The sequence below is a fragment of the Tenrec ecaudatus genome, chromosome 13 (genome assembly GCF_050624435.1).
Source record: "Tenrec ecaudatus isolate mTenEca1 chromosome 13, mTenEca1.hap1, whole genome shotgun sequence".
Classification (NCBI taxonomy): domain Eukaryota; kingdom Metazoa; phylum Chordata; class Mammalia; order Afrosoricida; family Tenrecidae; genus Tenrec; species Tenrec ecaudatus.
Genome location: NC_134542.1, coordinates 2,374,017 through 2,399,123, shown reverse-complemented (window position 1 = coordinate 2,399,123; position 25,107 = coordinate 2,374,017). Strand labels below are relative to the sequence as shown.

General features: G+C 58.2%; 1 protein-coding gene across 1 annotated transcript in view; it reads left to right on the top strand.

The window, feature by feature from the left end:
- TWIST2 (twist family bHLH transcription factor 2) overlaps window positions 1-24,137 on the top strand; it is a 45,003-nt gene extending 20,866 nt beyond the window's left edge. The window contains exon 2 of the mRNA XM_075529562.1: window positions 23,337-24,137. The gene's annotated coding sequence lies outside the window, so the exon portion shown is untranslated. The remainder of the gene's footprint in view (window positions 1-23,336) is intronic.
- Window positions 24,138-25,107: the final 970 nt, after the last annotated feature.

Here is a 25,107-nt window from a genome sequence, read left to right as displayed (position 1 = left end):
AAGCACATTTGTACGTTCATTGCCCTCATCATTCTCAAAACATTTGCTCGCCACCTAAGCCCCTGGCATCAGCTCCTCATTTTCCCCCTCCCTCTCCACTCCCTCTTCCCTCATGAACCCTTGATAATTTATAAATTATTATTTTGTCATATCTTGCCCTGTCCGACTTCACCCTTCACCCACTTTTCTGTTGTCCATCCCCCAGGGAGGAGGTCACATGTAGATCCTTGTAATCGGTTCCCCCTTTAAAACCCACCCGTCCTCCACCCTCCCAGTATCGCCACTCACACCCCTGGTCCTGAAGGGATCATCCACCTTGGGTGCCCTGTGTTTCCAGTTCCTATCTGTACCAGTGTACATCCTCTGGTCTAGCCAGATTTGTAAGGTAGAATTGGGATCATTATAGTGGGGAAGGAGGAAGCATTTAGGAACTAGAGGAAAGTTGTGTTTCATCGTTGCTACATCGCACCCTGACTGGATGTCCAGTGGCCTACAAATGCGCTTTGGCTCTCCACACCACACCCCTGCCTCATTCACAATGATATGACTTTTTGTTCTGATGATGCCTGATACCCGATCCCTTCGACACCTCATGATCACACAGGCTGGTGTGCTTCTTCCATGTGGGGTTTGCTGCTTCTGAGCTAGATGGCCACTTGTTTACCTTCAAGCTTTTGAGACCCCAGATGCTATATCTTTTGATAGCTGGGCACCATCAGTTTGCTTATTCACCCTCTTTGTCTTCAGAAGTTTTCATCGGGAAGGTGAGCGTCATAGAATGCCAATTTAATAGAACAACGTATTCTTGCATTGAGGGAGTACTTGAGTGGAGGCCCAATGTCCTTCTGCTACCTTAATACTAAACCTATAAATATATGCACATAGATCTATTTCCCCATCCTCATATATAAATATATTTGCATATGTACATGCCTTTATTTAGACCTCTATAAATGCCCTTTGTCTCCTAGCTCTTTCCTCCATTTCCTTTGACTTCCCTCTTGTCCCACTATCATGCTCAGTCTTCATTTGGGTTTCAGTAATTCCTCTTGGTTACATTACCCTTGATCATGCCCTACCAGGCCTCCTACACCCTCCTCACCACTGATTTGGATCACTTGCTATTCCCTTGTCCCTGGGTTTGTTAGCACCACTACCTTTCCCCCCACCTCTCCCATGTCCCCCCGGAACTGTCGGTTCTGTTGTTTTCTTCTCCAGATTGTTCATCCAGCCTATGTTATTTAGACAGACCTGTGGATATAATAATATGCACGAAAACAAGATAGAGCAAAACCAAGCAACAATATACAACAAAACAACAACAAACCAGTGACAAAAACAAAATACAACAAGAAAAGCTTGTAGTTAGTTCAAGGATTGTTTGTTGGCCTTTAGGAGTGTTTTCCAGTTCAGTCTGTTGGAGCACCACACCCTGACCTCAAGGTCCACCTTCAGCATTCCCTGGGGACCTTGCCGCTCTGTTCCCTTGCTGTTCTGTTGCACCCCCTTAGTGTTTTGTCTCGGTGTGGTGGGATCAGATTGGGCGCAATTCCCACACGGTGTCTCCAGTGTTGTCCCCTGTAGAGCTATGGGTCAGTGAGGGACATCATGTCTCATAGTGGGCCGGCCATGTAGTGACCACGATTTCTAACTGGACGGCATTACTCTACAAGAGAGCTGGACGCCCAAGGTGCAGGAATGGCGGGGCCTTGTGGGAAGGGAAAACAAGGAAGGAGAGGGAGACTGTGCTGCCTGCAGGGACTGCGAGGACAGCCCTGGATCTAAATGGGCTCTGGTGGAGGGGAGGCCGAGGCAAGGAGCCGGGGGAAAGACAGCCGTGGGAAATTGAGGAGGAATCCGAACATCTCTCCAATTCAGGCGCTCCTCGGAGGAGCCAGTTCTCAGCAGGGGCTGGGGGCAGTGTGATGGTCACATCATCTCCTGTCAACTTGCGAAGGGGTGGAGTCTAGCCAGCCAATCAGGTTGCAGCTTGATGTCCTCATTTGGAGGTGGGAAGCTCACTGGAGGCCAGACCCACACTCTCTGCTTTGTCTTCTTGCTAATAAGACACATGGAACTTCACTTGAACCCTGGAGCTGAAGGAGCTACCTGGAGACCCCTGCCAGTGCTGAGATACTTCCACTGGATCCACAAGACTTTCCACCCACTGGCCTGTGATCTTCCTGCATTCAGCATCATTACATGTGTTGCATGTAGGAATTTATAGGCTAGCATTGGATATATGGGCTAATGTCAGACTCCTGGACTTGATCTGGACTGGGCTGGGATGGTTTCTTAATATAAAATTAATTGATACTAACTCAATTTGATATAAAAGTCTCTCTTACGCACATATGAGTCTCCCTGGATTAGTTTCTCTACTCTAGTCTACCCGGACTAACACCGGCAGGTTGTCCAGTGTGTGATTTCACGAGGCTGGTGACCGCCAGGCCCATCAGGAGCAGCTGTGGTGGCCGTGCAAAGGATGACGCCATTCTCTGTTCCTCAGAAAACAGTTCTCGCGCGAGCTCGGTGCCTCTCCTCCCAGACTGCCTGGACTGTTTGGCTGACACTGGACACTTGGCCCCACAAAGCCCATTGATCAGAGTCCACCCCAGTCCCTAGAGACGGCCCTCCCTGCTGCTCATGGTCCCGTGACACTCCACTTTGTCCTACATTGCTCTAGCCCAGAGTCGGCATGGGGACATCGCTGTGGAGGGGGAAGGCGGAGGAGGAGCAAGTGAAAAATGAAGACGAGGAAGGCGGAGGAGGAGGAGTGGAATAAGGGATAGAAGATGAGGAAGAAGAGGAGGGAGAAGAAAAGACAGGCGTAGCAGCACAGAACTGGGGCTGGGCGCGTGGTGGTCTGTGCTTCCCCGCCACATACTGGGCGCCTCCTTCCTTGGGGGGGTACCTCGGGAGCCAGGTTTTCCTCGGATCTCTCCTCTGATGTCTGTTTTGGGGGACACACCGATAATCTATTGGACATGCAAAGTGAGGGTGTTGCACCCTGTAGCTCCCTGACACCAAGTGCATTCTGAGTCAGCGCCCCATGTGGGTTTCCAAGACTGCAGTTCTTTCAGAGGTAGAGAGCCTCTTCTTTCTCCCAAGGGGCAGCCGGTGGTTTCGAACTGCTGACCTCGTCACAGCCCGCCGTGTAACCGAGAGCTCCTGCTGCCTGGTGACTCGCTCACTCACTGCCATCGGGTCAATGCTGACTCACAGCCCCCCAACAGGACAGGGTAGAACCGTCCCCCGAGGTTTCTGAGACTGTGACCCCTTGCACGTGTATGAAGCCTCGCCTGCCTCGCTCCCTCAGAGGGGCTGGTGGTTTCAAACAGCTGACCCGGCGGTGGCACCGCTGTTGAACGCAGAAACAATGGTGCCTCTACTGGGCCTCCCTCTGCGTGTTGCACAGAGGGGAGGCAGGTGGCCCCTGCATTGCGAGAGTTGCCTGGTGGCGTATGCACACACGGCATCCTCACACCATTCCACGCTCACAGTGCGATTGCACACCACGGGATGCCAGGCTGATGCCACCACCGCTTACTGTGCACTGGGAAGCCGCCCACGACTGTATCGCCCCAGGGGCTTTCCCGTGGTGGTCCGTCACGGACCCATCCTGCAGCATCTCTCTCCTTCCAGGTCTCCCTGAGACAGGTGGGTCTGACTCGCAGCGACAGACCCGAGGGACAGGAGAATGAGACGCACCTCCGCCCAGCGCCAGCCTCTCAGTTGTTCTTACACGTGAGCCCATGGCTGCAGCCCGTGTGACCTCAGTCCATCCAGTCGAGGGCCTTCCTCTGTCTCTGCCCCTCCATGATGCCGGCGATGGAGGCTGGCCTTGGGGATGGTGCTGGCCCCTCTGGGCTGTGCTGGGCTTCCGCCCAGGTGGAGATTCTCTCAGCGATACCTGAACTCCATTCTATCCAGCAAGGGGTCCCCTAGGACCCCGGTCCTGTGTCCACACGGGGAAGCGCTCCGCTGAGCATGTTTCCACTCTCAGCCGCCCGGTGTACAGCAGCAGGGGACGTTGGTCCTGCCCCGCCCCTCCCACTCAGGGCTGTGTCCAGCCTGACTCGACCTCGGAGTGCAAACTGACCGCCGGGTCTCTCTCCCAGCAGCCCCGTGGCTTTCAACTGCCAGCCTGTCCGGTTGCAGTGGAGTGCTTAATCATTGTACCACTAGGACTCTTGCCACTGCCCATCCTAAAAAACCTCACTGCCGCCGAGTCAATGCCAACTCACCACATCCCTCCCGACCAGGTAGAGCGGCTCCTGTGGGTTTCCGACATGGTCGCTCTCTGGTCTAGAACTGCCGACCAGGTGACTAGCAGGTAGCAGTCCCGCTGCAACCACTGGGTCACCAGGGCTCCGTTGACCCCCGCAGTGGCCGTCCAAGTTTCTAGGCCCAGCAACTTGCCAGAGGCCTTCTCCTCTCGGCCTCGCCGGTAGGCTGCTGGGTTGGCTGGCCGGTGTGCAGGTGTCAGGCCCGGGGCCTGGAGCAGAAGTAGAGGTGGCTTGGAGAGGGTATCCATCGTCAGAGCTGGAGAAGGGGGTGGGGGGGTTCAGTCAGGCCTGGGCTGACTGGAGGACCAGGGTGTGGCGGTTTGGGGCAAGGTGGACTTGGGCTTGGGGTGATGTGGACTTGGGGCAAGGTGGATGGGGGGTAGGTGGACATAGCGGGAGGTAGACGGGGGGGGGGAGTGGATATGGGGGGGGTGGATGTGGACATTCCTCAAGGAACCTTCCTTCTGACTGTTCCCTGCTGACCCCTCAGCGGCCGGGACAAGGCTCTCGGGGGAGGAGGGTGGGCATTGCACTTTCTCTACCTCCCTCTCCCCTCTGTGAGTGACCTGCCGGGAGGGGGCTGCTGGACATACTCCTGCTGTCATGGATGCCCCCGTGGATCGTGGCTTCCCACTGAAGGGTGGGGAGACTGGGACCCGGGTGGGGGCAGCCCAGAGCCTGGCCATCCTGGGGGCACGTCACGCCACCTCACTCATCTTCAAAGTTTTGCAGATGCTGGGCCCCAAGGAGCCTCTCTGGCTTACCTGATGCTATTGGTCTGCTGATTACAAGGTTGGTGGTTCAAACCCACCAGCTACTCTGTGGGGGGAAAATGAGGCTGTCTGCCATCGACAGTCTGAGAAACCCTAGCCAGGGCTGCTATGAGCTGGAGCGGACACACTGGCTTTTTTAACCCATAAACCAAGGAGTCTGGTGGTGGAGGGTCTAGCTGTGAGGCAGAGGTGGCTGGTTGGAGCCCAGCGGCCGCTCAGCAGGGAAAATCCTGGTCAGACGCTCCTGTGGAGACTGGCAGTTCTGCTCTGACCTCAGGCCATTGGCATTTGGATGAAGTGGGTTTCGTTGCTGGGGTTCTCCTTTTGTTGCTATGGAAGCACACATGTTGGAGTGCTGGAGAAAGGCCGGGGGCAGGGGGTGGGGGGAAGGAGGTTTAGAATACGAGTCACATAGTGTTCTAGGGGTCTCTCAGAGGGTTCGGGGTTAGAACGCCCCTCGAGGGGTCGTAGGGAGGCTGGAGAGGGAGCTTGGCAGGGGACATTGATCCTGGAGCCTCACTGAGGCTTCCCTCTGTCTCTGATGGATCATGTCCTCTGGGGCTACCAGGCACCAGGCACCGTGGACCTACTTCGGGCCTGTCCCTGGGAGGGGCTCCCTCGGCCTTCTCCCTGGGGAGGATCTGAATTCCGCTCAGATACCCTCCTCCTCCTCTGGGAAGCCCTGTTCCTGCGACAGCTCACATGCCACCCCCTCTCCAGCGTTCTCAGGACCCCTGGGCCACGGAGACCCCATCCCGGCCTACAGCTGAGAGGAGGGGGGAGTGCACGGTGGACCACCTCCCCCTGGGGCCTCGGAGCCTCACCCCTGAGGAGGAAAGCAGGCTGTCAGACAGGGGTGGGGATGGGGTGGGGGTTGTGCTTGGAGAGGAGGGGGCGTTTCCTGCTGCCAGAGGCCCCGACCCCCAAAGGCAGCACCAGTCCCGAGAGACACTGGCAGGCGGCCATCTTTATTTGCCCATGAGCAACGGTGGGCATGGAGGCCTGCAGCTTGCTTCTGTCCATTGTCCACAGGCAAAAACGACAGTGGGCACAGCGCAGAAATCTACAGGGATGACCCAGCTAGGCCTCGTTGGTAAGGCCCGATGGCGGTTCGTACCTGCCAGCTGCCCCTAGGGAGAGACTGGAGGCTGTTTGCTCCTGCAGAGAGGTTGGCAGCCTTGGCCACCCCACAGGCAGTTCTCCTTTATCCTGTGGGCCACTGCCAGGGTAGAGCTGCCCCTCTGGGGTTTCGGAGACAATCACTATTTTCAGGAGTAGAAAGCCTTGCCATCGTCCCGAGCAGTGGTTGGTGGCCCTGCCTTTGCAGTCTGCAGCCCAGCTCAAAACCAGGACACCCCCAGGCCCCCGGGGTGGCCTCAGACTGGGGCCGCCTTCTGCTGCTCAGAAGGTTTTCAGCAGCTGGTACCTCCCACGTGGGCAGCCGATTCCATCTCCGGAGTCTGCTCTCCGTCCGGAAGCTCTGCTGAGGCCGGTTCCCGCGGGGAGACAGACCCTGCTGGCCTTTGAAAGACCAGTGGCCTGGCTTCCAGCATCACAAGCCACCACGGGGCCACAGACCGATGGAGCAGCTGGGCAGGCAGTTCCTGCATGGCTGTACCGCAGGGACGGCACGGCAAGGCTGGGTGCTCTCACCGGCAGACCCTCAGAGGCACCGGGGGCAATGCAAGAGGAAGGGTCAGGAGGGAGGCTTCCGCTTGGCTTCACCCCCTGAGACAGAACCCCAGACCCGTCCCCGGAGAAATGCACGCAGGGAGCCGTTTGTGATTCACGTGCCAGGTGTTCAAGTCCAACGACCCCATTTGCTATTGTTTTTGTTTCATTTTCAATCATAACTGTTAGCCCACAAGGTGGGCCCGATTTCGTCTGTTTGTTCACTCAGCCTGGGGCTCTGTGGACCACGGTTTCTTAGTGTAACTCGCTCTTAGCATAACCATCTCACGCTCCCTACAAATCCTCTCTCTGGTCCAGGGTGTTTTAATGCAGCTTCGTTTCTGACGGCCTGCTGACTCCTCGTCTCCCCCCGCCCCCCTTCCTCCTTGCTTGCTGGCAGGGTCGTGTGTGAGTCTGGGTGGGTTCGGCTTGAACTCTTTAGGGCTGCCCGGATGTCTGCACCATCTCTCGGGACAGACAGATGTTGGTTGGGGGGCATCAGAAGGGGAGGTGGGCCTCTGGCAGGGCTTGGAACTGGTCTTTCCATCTGGGCTCAGGGAAGACCTTCTCAGAGCCCCTGGCACCCCTGAGTCAGCGACCCCTCGTTGGCTTTGTGAGGCGGCCACCCTCTGGCCAGCTCAGGAGTCCCGGCCAATTGAGCAGGTCCTCGCCCCTGTCAGAGGGCTCTTGTTTTCCTCAGATGCTTGGCTCCAACTGACCACCGCCCCAGAGACGCTGACCTCCATGGGCCAACCCCTGCCCGTGCCATCCATCAGCTCCCGCCCACGGCGACTCCGTGTCTCAGAGCAGGCCCCTGCCCCTGTGAACACGACTGGGCTTGGCAGGGTCATTGGGTGGGTCCACAGGGGCATGAGCTGTGAGCCCCGGTCCCACGGGAAGGGTGTCTGCACACGACAGGGGGAGAGAGTCACCGAGATGTGGGGAGGGCGACCCTTCCCCCAAAGATGCAGCTGCAAACCCAGGAACACCAAGAAACCGGAAACGACGACGAGGAAGGGCCTCCCCCCTGAATTCAGCCCCCAATTCCTCCAGGGCTGTTGGTGACGGTGGCCTCAGGGAAGTCTGGCAGGGACGAGAGGCAGCGGTTTCAGGAAGTGCCCGAGAGGAAGTTCTGAAGCCCAGCAGCCACTCCAGCCGGCTAGGCAACGCGTTCCCTCCCGCGCGGGCTGTTTTCAGACACTCGACACTCGACGGTGTCTCAGACCAGCAGCCGCAGCCTGTTTCTGTCCCCCACTGGCCCAGGACACACGTGAGGGCTAGGGAAATGTTGAATCGGTTGGGGCCCCTCCCTCCTTCCTTTCTATTCCAAAAACGCTCTGGAAACAAAAGTCCATGACCGTAGGATGGATTTGCGCCTGCAGAAAAAACATCCAGGATCCCTCACTGGTTAGGAATCTGTGGGCTCACCGGGGGCTCCCCTCTGTTCCTTACTTGCTGTTGGGAAACATTTGGAAAACAGAGACCGCCCGGAGGCTGACTTCATTCAGTGGGTGAAAGTGCAGGGATGTGGCTGTCCATGCCGGGTTGTTATCTGCCGGTCGCTGAGGTCTCTCTGCACCCGTGTGCTTGTCCCGGGGTGGGGGGTAGGGACGTGCTGGGGCGGTCTGGGTGTAAGGACCCCTGAGCAACCTAAGTGCTCCCATGGAGACCAAATGAAGCTTGCCGGGGCTCGGGGGCTGTCAGCCCACCACCCTTCCAGACTGGAACTTCCCGACCCCACTACCAAACATTGCCAGCACCCAGAGTCTTTGCAGCTGGAGGCAGCCGGCACTGCTGCCGCGCTGCTCAGACTAGACTGCACGTGGCCCAACTTCCCCAGGATCGGGTGGGCCCTGCCGTCATGTCAGACAGTGGCCCTGGCAGCAGGACATGAAGGGGCCCCAGGGCCCCTGAAGGGTCAAGGTCAGTGTCCACAAGCTGCTCTGTGGGAGGGGGGGATGGGCTGCCACTGTTCTGCCTGCCAGGCTTAGAGATGCTTTGGGGCCCTTCTGTCCTGTACCATAGAGGAGCCAATTCCGCTGCAGGGGCTTGATTTGGGGGAGTGGTAGGGCCATGGTTAAGCACTGGACTGTCCACTGTAAGGCTGATGGGTTCAAACACAGTGGCCGGCTTCCAGAGAGACTCCCAGGTCCAAGCCCACGGCCATCCGGTTCGTTCTGACCCTCAGTGACCAGGGAGGACAGAGAACTGCCCCAGCTGCCATCTTGGTAGAAACAGATGGCCACACTTTCCTCCCAAGACTGGGGGGCTCCGCAGGAGTCCGGGCAGTGCCGTGGGCTATAAGATAGGCTGCTAATCCCAAGGTCAGCAGTTTGAAACCACCAGCTGCTCCTCAAGAGAAAGATGAGGCTTTCTACTCCGTGAAGAAGTGTCACGTTGGACACCCATAGGGGCAGAGCGGCCCTGTCCTGTGAGGTCGCCAGGAGTCGGCATGGACCCGATAGCAGTGAGTGTGGTTTGGGACGCACAGGCATAGTGTCCAATTGAGGGGGCTATGAGCTGGCGGGGGCGGGGTGAGGGGAGCGAGCGCAGGGGCTGCTTTGCTGTGCGGAAAAGCACGCAGGGTCCAGAGATAAGAAAAAGTGCAGACACCCGTTTCTCCCTGCTGGCTGATGGGGTGCACTGGGAATTGCCGGCCCTGGGGTCTCAGACGCCTCTCCTGCTGCGCGATGTCAGCCAGTGAGTACAGGAGACCCCCTGGACTGGCAGTAGGACTCAGAGAGCCTGTAACGGAGCTGTGCCCGCTCGGTGTGGGCGATTAGAGTCCAACGCCGGTCACCCTGCGAGAATGCTCCCGAGGGAGTCTTGGCCATCGCCTTACAGGCACAGGTTGTCAGACCGTCCTTCCATGACACTGCTGACAGCAGTGGGGGGGGTGAACCCCCAAAGTGCCAGTTAGCAGCTGAGCAAAAACTGTCACCAGGGACCTTCGCTGAAGCCGAGACTGCCAAGCCAGGGTTTGAACTCTGGTTTGGTGAGTGGAGTGGCTTGCCATTCACCGGCTTGTCTCCAGCTCCGGTGGCCATGAAACCTGAGCATGGTCTTTGCGTAGAGAAGTCGATGGTGCTAGGTCGGCCATCTGGTGAGCTTGGATGGCGATGGCGTGGCCCTTGGGCAGTCTTGCGTGGCACTGTGCTAGCCGACTGGTGTGGTCGGACGGCACGGTGGCGGTCATTGATGTCGCTGGGGGGCACTAGGTTCTCTGCTTAGTTTGGTCAGAGGGCACGGGGTGACTGTGGTGAGGTTGGATGGCACTCGGTGGACTGACACGGGCAGAGCCCATCCTCTGATCGGGGACTCTGGGGACCCTTGGCTTCACGTGAGCTGTTGCCAGGCAGCCCTGGGGGCTTCCTCAGGCCTCAGATACACACTTCGGTCCAGCCCAGTGACTCGCTGACCCCGCCCTGCCTCTTCAGATGCCGAAGTCCATGTCCCCAGGATGTGTCTTCCTCCCGCCCCGGGCTCTCCGAGCCTCGGCCAAGGACCACACACAGCTCTTCTCATCATTTGGTCTCCGGATTGCCCTCAATTGCACTTCGATTTTCTGCCGGGCGGTGTTTTTATCACCCTCCCAGGCTTCCCTGGGCCGAGTTCACCACAACTGGAGCAAAGGCTTTAACCCCTGAGTGTGTGCTGGTCGGTTTCTTAATCCATCGATGCATCTGCCAGCTTAGCTCCCGTGGTGCAACGCTGCAGAGGCTGAAAGGAAGCGTGAGCTGGGAGCCGGAGAGAGGCCTGGGCCCAGCTGCAGACACAGTTGGTTAACTATGTCCCAGCAGCTCTCCCACAAGCTCTCGAGAAGCCATGGGATCCGGCAGGGTCTCTAAGACCCTCTCCTGGCCAGGCCCGCCTGTGTCCTGTGGCTTTCCAAGCCCACCGTACCCACATGGCTCAGCCGGAACCAGGGCTGCTAGAGACTTGGAGTGGGTCATAGTCTCAGTCCTTTCCTCCATCAGTAGGGGGTTTGTCTGCTTAAATGAGCATCTTTTACACAGGTTGTATGGGAAACAGATTGTCTGGTGAGATCCACCCGTGTTTACTGTTTTCAGTGCCCGTCGGCTTGGCTTCATCTCTTCCTGAGGGGCCTTAGAAAGTTCATGGGAAAACTGCTTGATCTCTTAGTTCTGTTTTTTCCACGGACTTTCTGAAGCCCCCTCATCCCACAGAGGGAGATGCGGCTTGTCCTGCTCCATCGTCACGACTCTCGGCCCATTTCCTGCAGCCGCTCGTGCCAGGAGTGGCTCCAGCCGAAGGCCCTCACCTCCCGGCTCTCCACTCAGTGCTGTTTGGTGGTCACCTGCCCAGTTTCTTAAGCCTGCCCTTGCCCCGCCTGCTGCCTGTCTTGGTCTGGAAGCTCCACCGAAACCCGCCCACCCTGGGTAGCCCTGCTGCTGCTATTTGAAATGCCTTCCAGGGTCACCGTCACACGCCAGCCACCATGGCGCCACCCGCTGACCGACTGATAGGTGCCCTTGTGCCTGTGAGTGGCTTCAACTTTGACAGCTGTCTTCGTGGCACAGGTGAGGCCAGGGAAGGAATCAAGGGGGGGGGGCAGGGCTCAGATGCCGAGAGCTGACCTTGCGTGTGGAGCTGCTTCCTCCCTCGGCGCGTCTTATGAGCCCGTGTTTGTAAGTGTTCATGGGACGCCGTGCAGAAAGGTTTGTAGGTTCCTAAACCTCGGGCTCCACCCTCGGAGCTGATGGGGTGTGGGCCCTCAGAGCGCAGGCCCTGGCTTCCGGACACCCTGGGCTTGATCCTGGGTCCTCCGCTACTGCGCCGAGGGCAGGTCCCCGCAGGGGGCACCCCTTCCCAAAGCCTGCTTACGGGCCTCTCCAGCGTGGACTGTCCCATGACCGTGGCGCCATCAGCGGAGCCCCGTGTGGACAGTGGGGGTCCTGTCTTGCCCCCATCACCCACAGCTCTTGTTCAGTGCATCCGGACCCTTACCCGGTGTCCTGCTCGTGTGGAAGACCGCAGCTGATGGGCCCTCCCCATCCATCCCTGCTCAGCCTTCTGAGACCCAAACGCCAGCAGCTGCTGTCACACTGACTGACCATGTGCCCAAAGCAGGCCTGGCCCATGGGGCTTTCCGGCTCTGGGAACCCCTCCACAGAGTGGTCCACCAGGCCTCTCTTCTGAGGTCCCTCTGTGTGGATTTGAACGGCCTCCGGGGCCTTGCCCTAGTCACTGGTGAATCTCGTTTGTCCTTCCCCTTTCGGACATAGGGTCCTCCCTGCAGCAGGGGGCGCCATGGCTCCTGAATCCTGCCATTTCTGAAACACTGTTGCTAGAATGTTTGTTCTCAGCCTCCTTTGTGCGCCGCCCCCCCCCCCCCCTGCAAACACCCGTTCTGCTGCCATTAGGAGTCCAGATGAGAAGGTGCTGCTGACATACAGTGACCCCGAAGGACAGTCAAGCTGCCCCGAGGGTTTCTGAGAAGGTGTCTTTGGGGCAGCAGGCGGCCCTGTCTTTCTCCTGCTGCGCGGCGGGTGCGTTTGAACCCCTGGCTTTTCAGTCAGCAGCCAGGCACTCACTGCACCACCCAGGCCCCGGGTCCTGTTCCTTGGAGAATAGGAATCCGAGACCCGGTGCAGGCCCGACAAAGCTAGCCATGCTTCTGCCCGGAGTGCTGTTCTTTGTCCAGCACAGGAGGGGACAGAGCCTGGCCTTTTCCTCAGCTGATGCCTTTCACACGGGGCTCAGAGCCCACCCCACTTATGGGGTCTTTGACCTGAACAGCCTCTGTGGAGGGAACCGAAACTGCGGCTTACCCTGAAAGGCTCTCACTCAGCTTGACCGCCCAGGCGTCAGGTGGCCCCCAGGTACCTTCTCTTGCTCTCCTGTTTCCTTCACTGCAGTGCAGCCCCCACCCACCCAAACTGGAGACCCCACCCTCAGACAGCCAGCCTCTTCCCGCCTTGCCTGCTACTGCTACGGTGCGGCGGCCGCAGCCTGCTCTAGCCCTTGCTACCTCTCTCCTGGACCCCTGCAGGAGCCCCCCAACTAAAGACCCCATCATAGGGGACTCCCTCTGCCCTCAGCCATGCTTCCAGCCCATCCCGGCATGGCCTGTGCGGCACACCTGCCCGTGGCTTGGAGTTTTCACTGCGCGCTGTGGGCAGGCACCCTGCAGAACCCGCCTGCCTGTCCCCTTTGCAGCCACCATCTGTCATCACCTCAACACACTCACCTCCTTCAAGCCCCTCCTTGAAGGTTCTACCCACAGGCCCCTCCAGACCTCCTTGAAGACCAAGCAACGTCACACGTTCTTGGTGGAGTCCCCCAGACTCCCCAAGATGTAATTGTCACCTTCCCTTTGGGAATGTTTATGTCTTGTTAGGATGATGAGGAGGAGGATACAGGGAGCTCTGGTGGTACAGTGCTTACACACTGGGCTGATAACCACAAGGTCAGCAGTTCAGAACCAGCAGCCGCTCCTTGGAAGAAAGATGAGGTTTCTACTCCCGTAACCGGTTATAGTCTCAGAAGCCCACAGGGGCACTTCTACCCCATCCTGGAGGGTCACTGTGAGTCAGCATCAAGCTTTGTTGTTGTTGTTGTTGTCACGTGCTGCTTGTAGCCCCTTGTTATAGCATGTATTGTATTTTGCTGTTATTGATACTGTACTTATGCTGCGTTTATATGCTATGGTCCCAGGTTACCCATTGGGCTGCGGACCACGGAGTCAGTGATTGGAACCCACTCACTGTGGGGCCCCATAGGAGGGATGTGAGCTGGTCCAATCCTGTAAAGATTTGGGGGCAGTTCCAGTCTGTTCTCTGGGGCTTCTGTGAGGCAGAAGCATCGTGATGGCAGGGAGTAAGCAGAATGACCATGGGTCTTAAAGAGCATCCAGTGGGATCGAGCAGAGCTACCCCAGGGGCTCCCGGGCCTGCTGGCTTCTGGAGACACACTGCCTCATCTTTCTCCCATGGGCTACGGTGGGTTCAAACTGCCAACCTTTTGGCTAAGGCAGCCGAACGCTTGGCCACTGCCCCACGAGGACTTGGAGTGGACTCTGGGTGTTTTCACTGCACCTGATTCGGATGCTGTCTACATTTTTGTTCCAGTGCCAGGTGTGGGGTCAGCCCCAACCCCCCACCCCCCACCCCCCTGGAAGGGTGGGCTGGGTAAGGCCAGAGCTGTCCTGGGCGTGGCCACCAGCCTGCACTGTGTCTCAGCGGGGGTGGTGGGTGGTGTCTCTTCACATCTCCATGCATGCTCTGTCTGAAGCATCCATTGGTGTCACTGGGCTCCGCTTGGGTCCCAGGTTGTGGGTGCCCACAATCTGCAGGCTCTGGGGACCTGAGTGAGCCCCCTCTGTGTGCCCAGTTCTGCAACTCTGACTGGGCGGTTTCACGGCCCTGCGGGGTGGCCGCCTAGCCCACCTGTGTCCTGCCAGACCTCGTGGTGATGGCATTCCCAAGGGCTCCCCTGGCTGGGCCACTGGCCTCACGTGGAGCTCCCAGTCCATGCCTGTGACTCATCAGGAAACGGCGAGTCTGACCGGGGTCCTGCAGCCTCTGTAACTCCCAGGCTTCTCCCCAAGACTGGCCCCTATTGGCCCTCCGTGCCCCCCCCAGAGCCACCTGCCCTCTCCCCTGGTGGCTATCCAGGCCTTCCTCCCGAGGCAGCCAATCCTGAGGCCGGCTCTCCCAGCATGAGGGCCCGCCCTCCCTCCCCTTGAAGCTGGGCCAGCGAGCCTCGCCTGGGACCAAGCGTTCGAGCAGGCTCCCTGCTTCTCACGCAGAGAAGGCCAGCCAGGGGTCAGGCGGCCGGGCTCTGTGCCCTGCAGCACCCCGGCCCCAGCGTTCAGGAAAGGCACGCTCAGACCTGCTGGACCCCTGAGCAGGATCATCTCAGAAGGCTGGGGGGGCAGCTGCTTACCTCTGTGTGGGTGGCACCCCCTCTGACTGCCCAGGGGCCTGGTGGTGTAGTGCATCCTTAGTGTTCACCACCTCAGGACAATTGGGCTGTGTGTTCTTCTGACTCAGAAAGGACTCAGCAGCCTATGAAAGAGGGGCTGGGGCTGCCCTGTGACCACTTACGGTGGGGGGGGTTGTCATGGGGAGTGGGGGGCAGCCGTGGTGAACTGTCAGGATGGTGCAGTATCAGGGTTGTCACGGAGCGCACCCCGCCCCCTTCCCAAGGATACCCAGGTCCTTCTCTGCACACAGGGGCCACTCTGACCCGATGTCCCCCTCTCTCTGCCTTTCAGAGGACAGCTGCAGGGCAGGGCATGCAAAGCCTCGCTGTGGTGTGGCGCCCTTTCCATCCTGCAGCCCCTCTGGGCATCCCAGGCCACACACAGTTGGAGAGGGAGGCAGCCCCTCCCTCCTGGCCACACTCCCCCCCCCCCACCTAGCGGCCAGCAGGAACAGCTGGACCACTGCCCCTCGGTTTTTCCAGGGCCTGGATATCCCAGAGGGCAGGCCCCACACCCTCCCATGGGGTGGCTACCTTGTTGCTTGCTTCACTCCCTGGTCAGCCTGCCCTGGTCAGGGCCCCAGGGATCTCCACCCCAGCTCCGCCCCTGCCTCCCTCTGACTCTGGCCCCAGAGAGGCCAGCTATGTCCTGCTTTGAAAGCCGGCCACTTTGCTCCCTCCCTCCCCCGCTTCCCCTCTCCCTCATCTCTGGACAGGGTGGTGGTGGGGACAGGTGGTCCAGGCACTTCCAGGCTGGCAGGAGAGACAGCAGCCTGCAGGCAGAGCCCCCAGTAGGTACCTCAAAGCTCCCCATGGAAAGAAGAAGCCCATTTGGGGGAGGGGTCTTCTGGTTGTCACCCACAGCCCACAGGCTCAGCCAGCCCCCAACTCTGTGTCCATATGTGCGTGCCCCCTGCCCGCTCACGCTGGCCTGTCCCAAGAGGACGTGGAGTCCATGTGTCCAAGTTAAAGCTACCAGCTCACCCTCCGGGGCCAGACCTAGGACCCAGCATTGCTCCACACTCTTGCCTGATGTGCACAGCAAGCCAAGGGGCCCTTGTCAGGCACCCCGGCCCTGGGGGCCCTGTCTGGAAAGGGCTCACAGCATGGCTGCCCAGTGGGCACCACCAGCCCTGCTCGGTGCCCTCTTCTCACCAGGATGTAGGGGCAGGCACGGGTGCCAGCCAGCCTGCTCCCATCCTGATGACATGAGGCACCTGGTCTCCCGCCTTGGTCCTCCGGGTCTCGGGGTATATACGGCTAGGACCGCCATGCCTCTCCGGGACCAGGGGCATAGTCCAAGTGCCATCAAGCTGATGACCCCCTCCTGGTTGCCCCCCGTGACAGGGCACCTTCTTGGCTGCCACCCTCACAGGGACACATCTCCAGGTGCCACTGTCAGGTTTGAACTACAACCTTTCCGTTCGCCATGAAGAGGAAGCAGCCACAGACATGGGCAGGAAGCTCACTAGGCTGGAGAGGTAGGAAGGGTTGGCATAGGGGACTGGTCTGGGGGTGAGCCTCCAGGCTGGCCACCCTCCGCCTGCTTGGTCTGGGCCAGCCACCCTTCCCAGGGTCCTCCCACAGGCCCACCCTGGCTGGTGACTGAGGATGATTGCCTTCTTTCAGCTAGGCTTAGCCCCATCTGTCAGCAGTCAGAACCTCAGGAGAAGGCTGTGACAGCCTGCTCTGTCAGGATGACGTCGGGAACCCACAGGGCAGCTCTGCTCCACCCCATAGAGGCAGGTCTGCTCTGTCCCACAGGGCAGCTCTGCTCCGCCCCATAGAGGCAGGTCTGCTCTGTCCCACAGGGCAGCTCTGCTCCGCCCCATAGAGGCAGGTCTGCTCCATCCCACAGGGTCACTGAGAGTCAGAACTGACTCACTGACACTAGGGTTTCTGTTCTTAAGGTTGGGTTGGGCCAGGCCAGGAGACCTTGCCTCTCACCTCTGGGCTGCCCCTACTGAGCGGGGCCCCTTGTTAATAGCGGTATGTCCCCAGAGTCACAGAGGGGCTGGCCCCACTTTTACAGGGACAGCAGCTCCTGGTCTGTCTGAATCCTTTGTCCAGCAGGGCAGCTACTGTGCTCCAGACACTGTTCTAGACACAGCTGGAGACGAGGAAACAGGTCCAGGGACCGGAACATCCCTGGCTGTCCCCGGACAGGACCAGGACCAGCTTTCTGCAGGTCACACCATTTAACCTCCAAGCACGGGTACAGTTAACACCCTCGCCTTCCCCCCCACCCCCAAATTGCCTGTTTCAATTTTCTGTGTGATACGACATCTCGGATTTACAATCCAATCAGTTCCATGCTCCACACTCCAGATTCAGTGTTTGATCTCATGCACTGCGGTACCCTCCACTCACTGTGCCCATCCCCTCCTGCCTGCGTCCTCCCTTCCCAACTCGCTTAAGAAATAACTGCCGCCCGTGCCCTCACCTGGCCGACGGTCCTCACCTGCCCTCCACGTGCTCCTATTCTGACGGAGTCACGGCGAGAATTCATCTCCAGACCTGAAGCGTGACGAAGGGCCTTGGCCTCTGGAGTCCCACTGGTCTCTCTCTGACCAGCCAGCCTGGCTCCTCAGGGGACTCTGACCTCCTAAGGTGGGCCCTTCCACACTGTCCGTCTTGGGAGCTGGGCACCATCTAGTGCTCTGGTCTCTGGGTGGTGGAGGCAGAGGGTCATGTGGTCTGTTCTCTGTCACACTGAATGTTTCCAGGCATCTTTGATTTCCTGAATTCGTGGCCTGCACGGTGAGCTTTGCACAGACTTGTCCCAAAGCAGGGGGTCAATAGATCACAGTCTCTGTGGGTAAAGTGGAGCCACTTGATGACCCCGACTGGGGGTAGGGGGGTGGTGGTTCTGCAGATGGGGAAACAGAGGCATAGAGAGGTGAAGCCACTTCCCCACAGCCACAGCCCTTAGGCAGCGGTGCCAGGATGCAGGCAGCTCAGGACCCTAGCTCAGAGGGTTTCAGGGGCACCCCAGGATTGCAGGAGCTGTGGGGAGACAACCCCACGTTCCTGTGTATCCAGTCAGAGCTGGAGGTGCTTCGTGCCACCAGCTCTGTCTTCCTGTGTCCCCGAGGACACCCGACCAGGTGTCACCCAAGCACCCAACGTGTCTTGATTTGCCAGTTGGGGGTTTTTCAATTCTCATTCGGGGCAGGGAGGACCAGCCTTTTGTTGTGATGGCATCCCGGGACCAGCTGGAATCACTGAAACCGCAAGTGGCCCTTGTCTTTAGAGTCCAAGTACTGTAAGGGAGGTCAAGGTGTCCTGGTGGTGTAGTGCTGACGTGGTGCGCTGCCATCACAAGGTCAGCAATTCAAAACCACCAGCAGCTCCGCAGGAGAAAGATGGGGCTTTCTACTCGCGGAAAGAGTCACAGTCTGGGAACCCCAGAGGGGGGGTCTCCGGGAGTCGGCATTGACTCGATGGCCGTGAGTGGGGGGATCTGCTCTTAGAGGCTGGACTTCCTCGTGAGACCGTGTGGTGGGGTAGGCCCGGCTCTTTGAGCGCCCGGTCCACCGCTGGGTCAGAGGGGGGTGGGAAGCTGGACTTGGCACAGTTCCTGAGACCTCAGCCTTTCTCGCGGTGGGTCTCCTGCCTTAGCTTGGCTTTGGGGACCCGGGGAATTCCCCACCCAATTCTGCCGTCTCTCCCAGCCCGGGCCTGGTTTATTATTTTGTCTGTGTTCCGCAGGGGAGACTCCCTCCCAGGGCGAGGGTCCTGCTTCTTTGTCGGGAAAGGGACTCTTGCTCATGTGGTGTTTCTGCAGCAACGCCCATGGGGTGGCTGTGCTGTGGGGCCTTCCAAGCGCTCTCCCTCCCAACCCGAGGGTCTGCGCCTCAGAGGCCCCACGAGCTGCTGTTCTCTGTCCCTCAAACTGCTGGCCAGGCTGCCCCTGGCAGTCCTTGCCCAGCGGCCGCAGGGCCAAGCAGCCCTGCTAGTCCGATGCCCCGCATCCTTTCCTTTCGGAGAACCCCTGGGGGGTTAGGCTGCAGCAGTAGGGCTGCTCCACGGCTCCGTTGCCCCTCTTTCCTGTTTGTTTTTAAAATTTGTTTGGGGTCTCGGAACACCATGTTCCTTTAGACTCTGGGACATGGCTTTTCCTGGGGCGCGGGACCTTCCCCACATGAGCTAGCCCTTCCCCACCCTTCATTCTACTTTTGTCCCCTCGCCGTGACCATTCGCGCGGGGTCAGGGGCTTCCAGAAGGCGGTCTCTGATGCGTTCCTTACTTTTTTTGCATCACTATCTAGTTCGCTAGGAACAGAGTGGTTACAAGGCGGGCTGCCACTGGCCATCCCCTTGCTGAAGGGTCTGGGGGAGGAGATGAGCCAGACGGGGTGCGATGTACCAACGATGAAACATACAACTTTCCTCTACTTCCTAAATACTTCCTCTTCTCCCCCACCCCCGCCACTATCCTGATACCAATACTACCTTGCAAGTCTGGCTAGACCAGAGGGTGTACACTGGTACAGATAGGAACCGGAAACACAGGGAATCCAGGGCGGATGATCCCTTCAGGTCCAGTGGTGTGATTGGTGATACTGGGAACATAGAGGGAGGGTGGGTTAGAAAGGGGGAGCCGATTACAAGGATCTATATGTGACCTCCTCCCTGGGGGACGGACAACAGAAAAGTGGGTGAAGGGAGACTCAGACAGGGAAAGATATGACAAAATAATAATTTATAAATTATCAAGAGTTCATGAGGGAGAGGGGGGCGGGGAGGGAGAGGAAAATAAGGAGCTGATGCCAAGGGCTTACGTGGAGAGCAGGTGTTTTGAGAATGATGAGGGCAATGAATGTACAAATGTGCTTTACACAATTGACGTATATATAGGTTGTGATAAGAGTTGTATGAGCCCCTAAGAAAACAATTAAAAAAAAACAAGTCGGGCTGCAATTCACAAGGTCGGCAGTTCAAAACCACCAGCAGCTCCTTGGGAGAAAGACAGGGATTTCTACTCCCATAAACAGTTGCAGTTCAAACACCCACAGGGGCAGTTCTGCCCTGCCCTATAGGGTCGCTGTGAGTTGGCATCGACTCCGGGGCAGTGCCTTGGGTTTGGGGTCATCTGGTTCCTTATTTCTTCTGTTTTTAAAACGTGGCTGCTGACTAACTGAAGGTGAGTGTCTCAGACCACGCAGAGGTTCCTCAGGGGAAAGGACCCGGTGCCACTGTGCATGGGCATGACCTGGATCCTCATTTTATTTGAACAGTTTTACTGGCGCTGCAGCCACGCGTCAGGCCATTCAACAGCTCAGTCACGCCGACCAGAGCCGCGCGACTGTGGCCGCCATCAGTGTGGAGCTCGTCCTCCATCCCTGCTCGCGGGGTTACCCCTGCCATCATTTCGTTCCATTGCACCCTCCCATTCCACAGCTCCTGCACTGTGATTCCGGGCCATTGACCTGTGCTTCGTGTTCCTGAGATTCCCTCCGCAGATTGTTCCACCACCGTGGACGTATACCCATCACCTCCCCCCCCCACCCCGCCCTGAGCAATCAGGTGGCAGCACATTGGTACTGTCCACCCTTCAGACAAGATAGCCTCGTCCTCCCGGGCTCCCTCTCTTGTGGTCTGCTCACATTTACAGGGAAGTGTGAGAGGAGACCGAGTGGGTGGGGTGGCCGAGGAGCTGTGTTCACAAGACAGAGGAGGCTGTGGCTGGGGCTTCTGGTGCGAGGGGAGGGACCCTGCTCCCTAAGACTGACGAGCAGGAGGCCTGGTCCATCCGTGACCCGCCCACCCTTCTTTCCTGTCCCAGATCCACCGCGATGGGTGGAAGCTGTGGGCGGGTGGGTTGTGTCTGCAACTGAGCCTGGCACGTTGCCCAGCCTGATGCGCACAGGAGCCCAGGGTCTGCGAGGACCGCAGTTCCAGCTGCAGCGAGTGAGGGTGGGGGGCAGGCACAGAGTGGCAGGTGACCCCTTTGGAGTAAGCTAAGGAACCACAGGAGCCCCTGGAGGCCAAGGGCACGCTGGCTCTCCATAATGGGGTGCCAGGGGGAGCATAGGCTGTGCACATCCCACCGAGCTGTGGACGGTGAGCAAGTGCCTGCCTTCCATGGTCAGGTCCTGGCCCCCTGGTCCCCCACTCCCTTCCCTCTGGTCTCGACTGGAAGAGTCCTGGGCCAGTGTGTATGAAGGTCTGAGGAAAGAGTTCTTGTCTCCCTGGCCCCTGGCCGTGACACTGTCCCCTTTGCAGAAGAAGTTCAACATCATCCGAGGGCACTCTCGCCCCTCAGGTTGCAGAGCTTCATGTGTTTCTTCTTAAGACCTTGCCTTATCTTTGGGTTCAGTACAAACCTGCTGCTTCTCCCCTGCTTGGTCTCTGATGTGTCCTCAGGCTAACTCAACAGCCATGGCCTTGGGTGTTCAATGGATGGTCCACTAGGGATGCTCACTGTGGACAGGCGGGCAACAGACCAGTAGATGGATGGGTGGGTGGGTGGCTGGATGGAGGGTTGGATGGATGGATGGATAGGTGAGTGGGTGGATGGATGGAGAGATGGATGGATGGATAGGTGAGTGGGTAGATGGATGGGTGGATGGATATATGGGGGATGAATGGATGGATGGATAAGTAGATGAGTGTATGCATGAGTAAGTAGGTGGATGGATGGAGAGATGGATGGATGGGTGGATGAATAGATAAGTAGATGAATGGATGTGTGAAAAGGTGGGTAGATGGATAGAGAGATGGATGTATGGATGGAGCAATGTATAGATGGATGAATGAATGGATGGATAGATGAGTGGATAGATAGATGGATCTATGGATGGGTGGACGGATGGGTATATAGAGGATGAATGGGTGGATGGGTAAGTGACTGAATGTATGTGTGAGTAGGTGGGTGGATGTTGGATGGATCCATGAATGCATAGGGTGGAGAAGGCAGCTCTTCCTCAGTCATATTTTGAGTGTTTTCTGGCCCACGGGGCTCATCTTCTGGCACTGCCTCTGACGATGTTTAGCTTCTATTCATTTGGCCTTCTGTATCTGAGAGTGTTTCAATGTTCTGTGTAAGGTTTTCTGCAGCTAATTCTTCTGAAGTGGGCAGCCTGTTCCTTCTCCATTGTCTGTTCTTACTCTGGACGCTCTGCTGAGCCCGGTCACTTTGGGTGACCCTGCTGGCAGTTTAAATGCCAGTGATATAGCTTTCAGCAACACACAACCCACCGCACTGACAGGCACGTGGGGGAGTCAGATAGATGGATGGGGTGATATTAGAAGTACTAATGGATCAGTGTATGGATAGGTGATGGAGAGATGGGTGGTCTTATAATAAAATCCCTCCCCCTTAAGCTCACAATGGTCTCACTCTGCTCTGGAGAACTGTCCCCTGCTGTGTCTGCCCTGGGCTAAACACTGGGTACCTGGAGGCCTAGAAGACCCTCTGCCCACCTCTCAGTGCCGGCTGTTCTGGTGTTGTGGGGGAGACCAGGCCAGGCGCGCTTCAGACGGGCAGGCAGATGCAGGGTGGTAAGCTGGACACGGCCCCAGACACCATTCCAGGTGGCTTGTATGTGCAGGACACTTAGCCCCGGCTGTCTTACATTGCTGCAGATGTGGCTGGGGACAGAGTGACATCGGGGGGCCCGGCCCAAGACTCTCCGTCAGGAAGACTAATGGACCCATGGCGTAGCTCTGCCCACGCTCTGGGGCCGAGGGCAGAGCAGCAGACTGGACCCGCCACCGACCAGGCCTGGCCAGCCCCGCCCTGTCCTGCTGGCCCTTCACGGCCATGCTCTGCTTCCCCTCAGAGGCCTGATTCAGCTCATATATCAAACACGGTTCTGATTTCCTCCCCTGAGGAAGGCTTCCATTTAACCTCCCTGAGCTCACCCACTTATTAATGACCTAATTACAACCAGGCTCTCTGAGAGCGAACAGCCTTTGACTGGGAGCCCAGGGCCACTTAGCGCGGCTTAGGAGTTTGAGTGCTCTGGAGTTGAGAACACAGATGCGTGTGTGCATGTGTGCACACATGTGTTTGCGTGTGCCTGCTTCTGCGCCCATGAGTGAGTGGGGACAGGGGAGGCCTACCTGAGCACCTCCAATAGACCATTGTCTTATCCAACACAGGTCCCGGCCAGCGCACCCTGAGACCCCATCCTGGGGGCTAAGTGGGGAGCAGGGGATTGTGGGGAGGATGCCCACCCCCACAGTCCATTCTGAGTGACGCCAGAGTCTCACATGCTCACACTGACACACGCACTCACCCTTACACACACACTCACGCTGACACACATGCTCACATGGGCACAAATGTTCACATGGACTGACATGCTCACACGGACACACTCAGAGTCAGAGAAGCACACTAACTCACACACACTGACACACATGCTCACACTGACACTCGCTCACACCAACACACATGTTCACAGTGTGCTCCCATGCACGTCAGTCCCCAGTCTGGTCCTCGCCCCCCGGCCCCCAGGATAACTGGGTTGAAACTTCTCCCCCCTCCCTGTTCCAACCCCCTCCCACAGTCTGATCCCATAGGATTACACCCGGGGGAGCCTTACAGGGTGATCGGTTCCTCAGACCAGACTCTGAGGCTTTCCAGGTGGGTGGTCTCAGGGGCTTGCTGCTTCTGGGCGGGGCTCACCATTCCCCTTGTCTTCCAGACTGCCCGTGCGCCTGCAGCTCCCGGACCGGACACATCCACGGCCCTGCCTTCTGGGCCCCGGGCCACCTCCAGGAGCCCCCGGGGCCCTGCTCTCACCCAGAGGAGCAGCAGCACCCGCTCTGACCCGGAGAGACTTCGCGGCCTCCTTTCTCCCAAGAGGAAGTGACCGTCTGGCTCCAGCGGAGGCGTCTGCGCTGACACCCTCCTCGCTGTCCAGCCTTTTCTGCCAGGGTGTAGCCCTGGGCGTGCGACGCCTCGGCACTGGGCTGCACACCTCGGCGGTGGTTCGAGCCCACCCGGCCCTGCGCTCTGCTCCTGTGAAGGTTTGCAGCCTTGGAAACCGGACGGGGCAGCCCTGCTCTGTCAGGGCTGTGAGGAGTGGGGGCTGCCCCGCGACGCGCTCCGCCCCCTTCCCGCTGAGCATCTCCGGGTCCAGGAACACACAGATGAAGGCTGGACTGGCTTTCCCTCCAAGTGCCTCCTCTAATGTATATTTTTTTAATAAAACAGAAATGTATTCCTGCACCATTCTGTTGAAACTGGACCCAGTGCCCCCACTCCAGCCTCCACCGGAGGGTATCAAGTAAACCCTGGGCCTGGCCCTGCCCCCCCTTTCCTCCCCAGACCCAGCCCCTGAGACACCTCTCTCCACCACTTGCTCAGTGAACCCTCTTTCATATTTCCTGTGCCAGGTGTGTATGTTGCTTATGTGTTTATTTATTGAGATATTTTGAACAAGCTAAGAGGTGCCTGTCGGCTGTATGTACCGCTCCATCTCACAGGGACAATAAAGACGTCGGCCCAGCTCTGGCCTCAGCCTCTCTGCCCCCACCCCAAATTCCTCCACAGGAGCAAGAGACATGGGCATCGCCTCGGTGTGGGGTGGGGCGGGGGAAAGCAAGACAGGACTCCAGGCACTGTTGTGCTTCAGGAGGCTGTGGAAGTTTCTAGAAACTACTCAGCTGAGTGCAGGATGCTGCTGGGTGGACCCACGACTGACCTTGAAGTGGGTGGGTCACCCAGTTGTGCCCAAGAGGAAAGGCCTGGCAGTCTACTTCTGTAACATTTGCAGGTGAGCAGGTCCCAGAGAGAGCACTGATGTGCCAGGGACCTGGGCGAACCAGCCTCGGCACACAGGCACACACACCTGCATACACACAGATGTGTACGTGCACACATTCATGTCTCTCACAAATGCACACGTCTGCACACATTTATACAGGCACATGCCTCTACATGCATGCACATGTCTCTACACATTTACATGTACTCACATCTCTATGCACACACATCTCTGCACAAGCAAGTGCGCACACAAATCCCTCTCACAAATGCACATTAGCACATATGTCTACACTTGTACATGGGTGCACATGCCTCTCCACATGTGCACACACATGCCTCCACACATGCACAGCCGTCTACATGCATGCATTGTACACACGTCTCTGCACACCCACATGCATGTGTGCCTACGCGTGTACATGCACACACATCTCTGGACACCCCACTGCAGAGACGTTGGGATGACAGACTGGCCAGCCGTGCTCTGGGACACTGACAGCCGCCCCCTGCCACTGGCTCCTCTCTGCCTACAGGCCCTGTGAAGACACCCTGACTCATGGGGACCATACACACTCGGGACACAACACTGCAGTGTCTTTGCCAGCCACCCCCCCCCCCCCATGATCCAGTGCAGAATGGGCCTCTGAATGAAGAAGGTAACCAGGCCTTTTTTCCTGCTCCACTGACACCACTCCACATCCTAG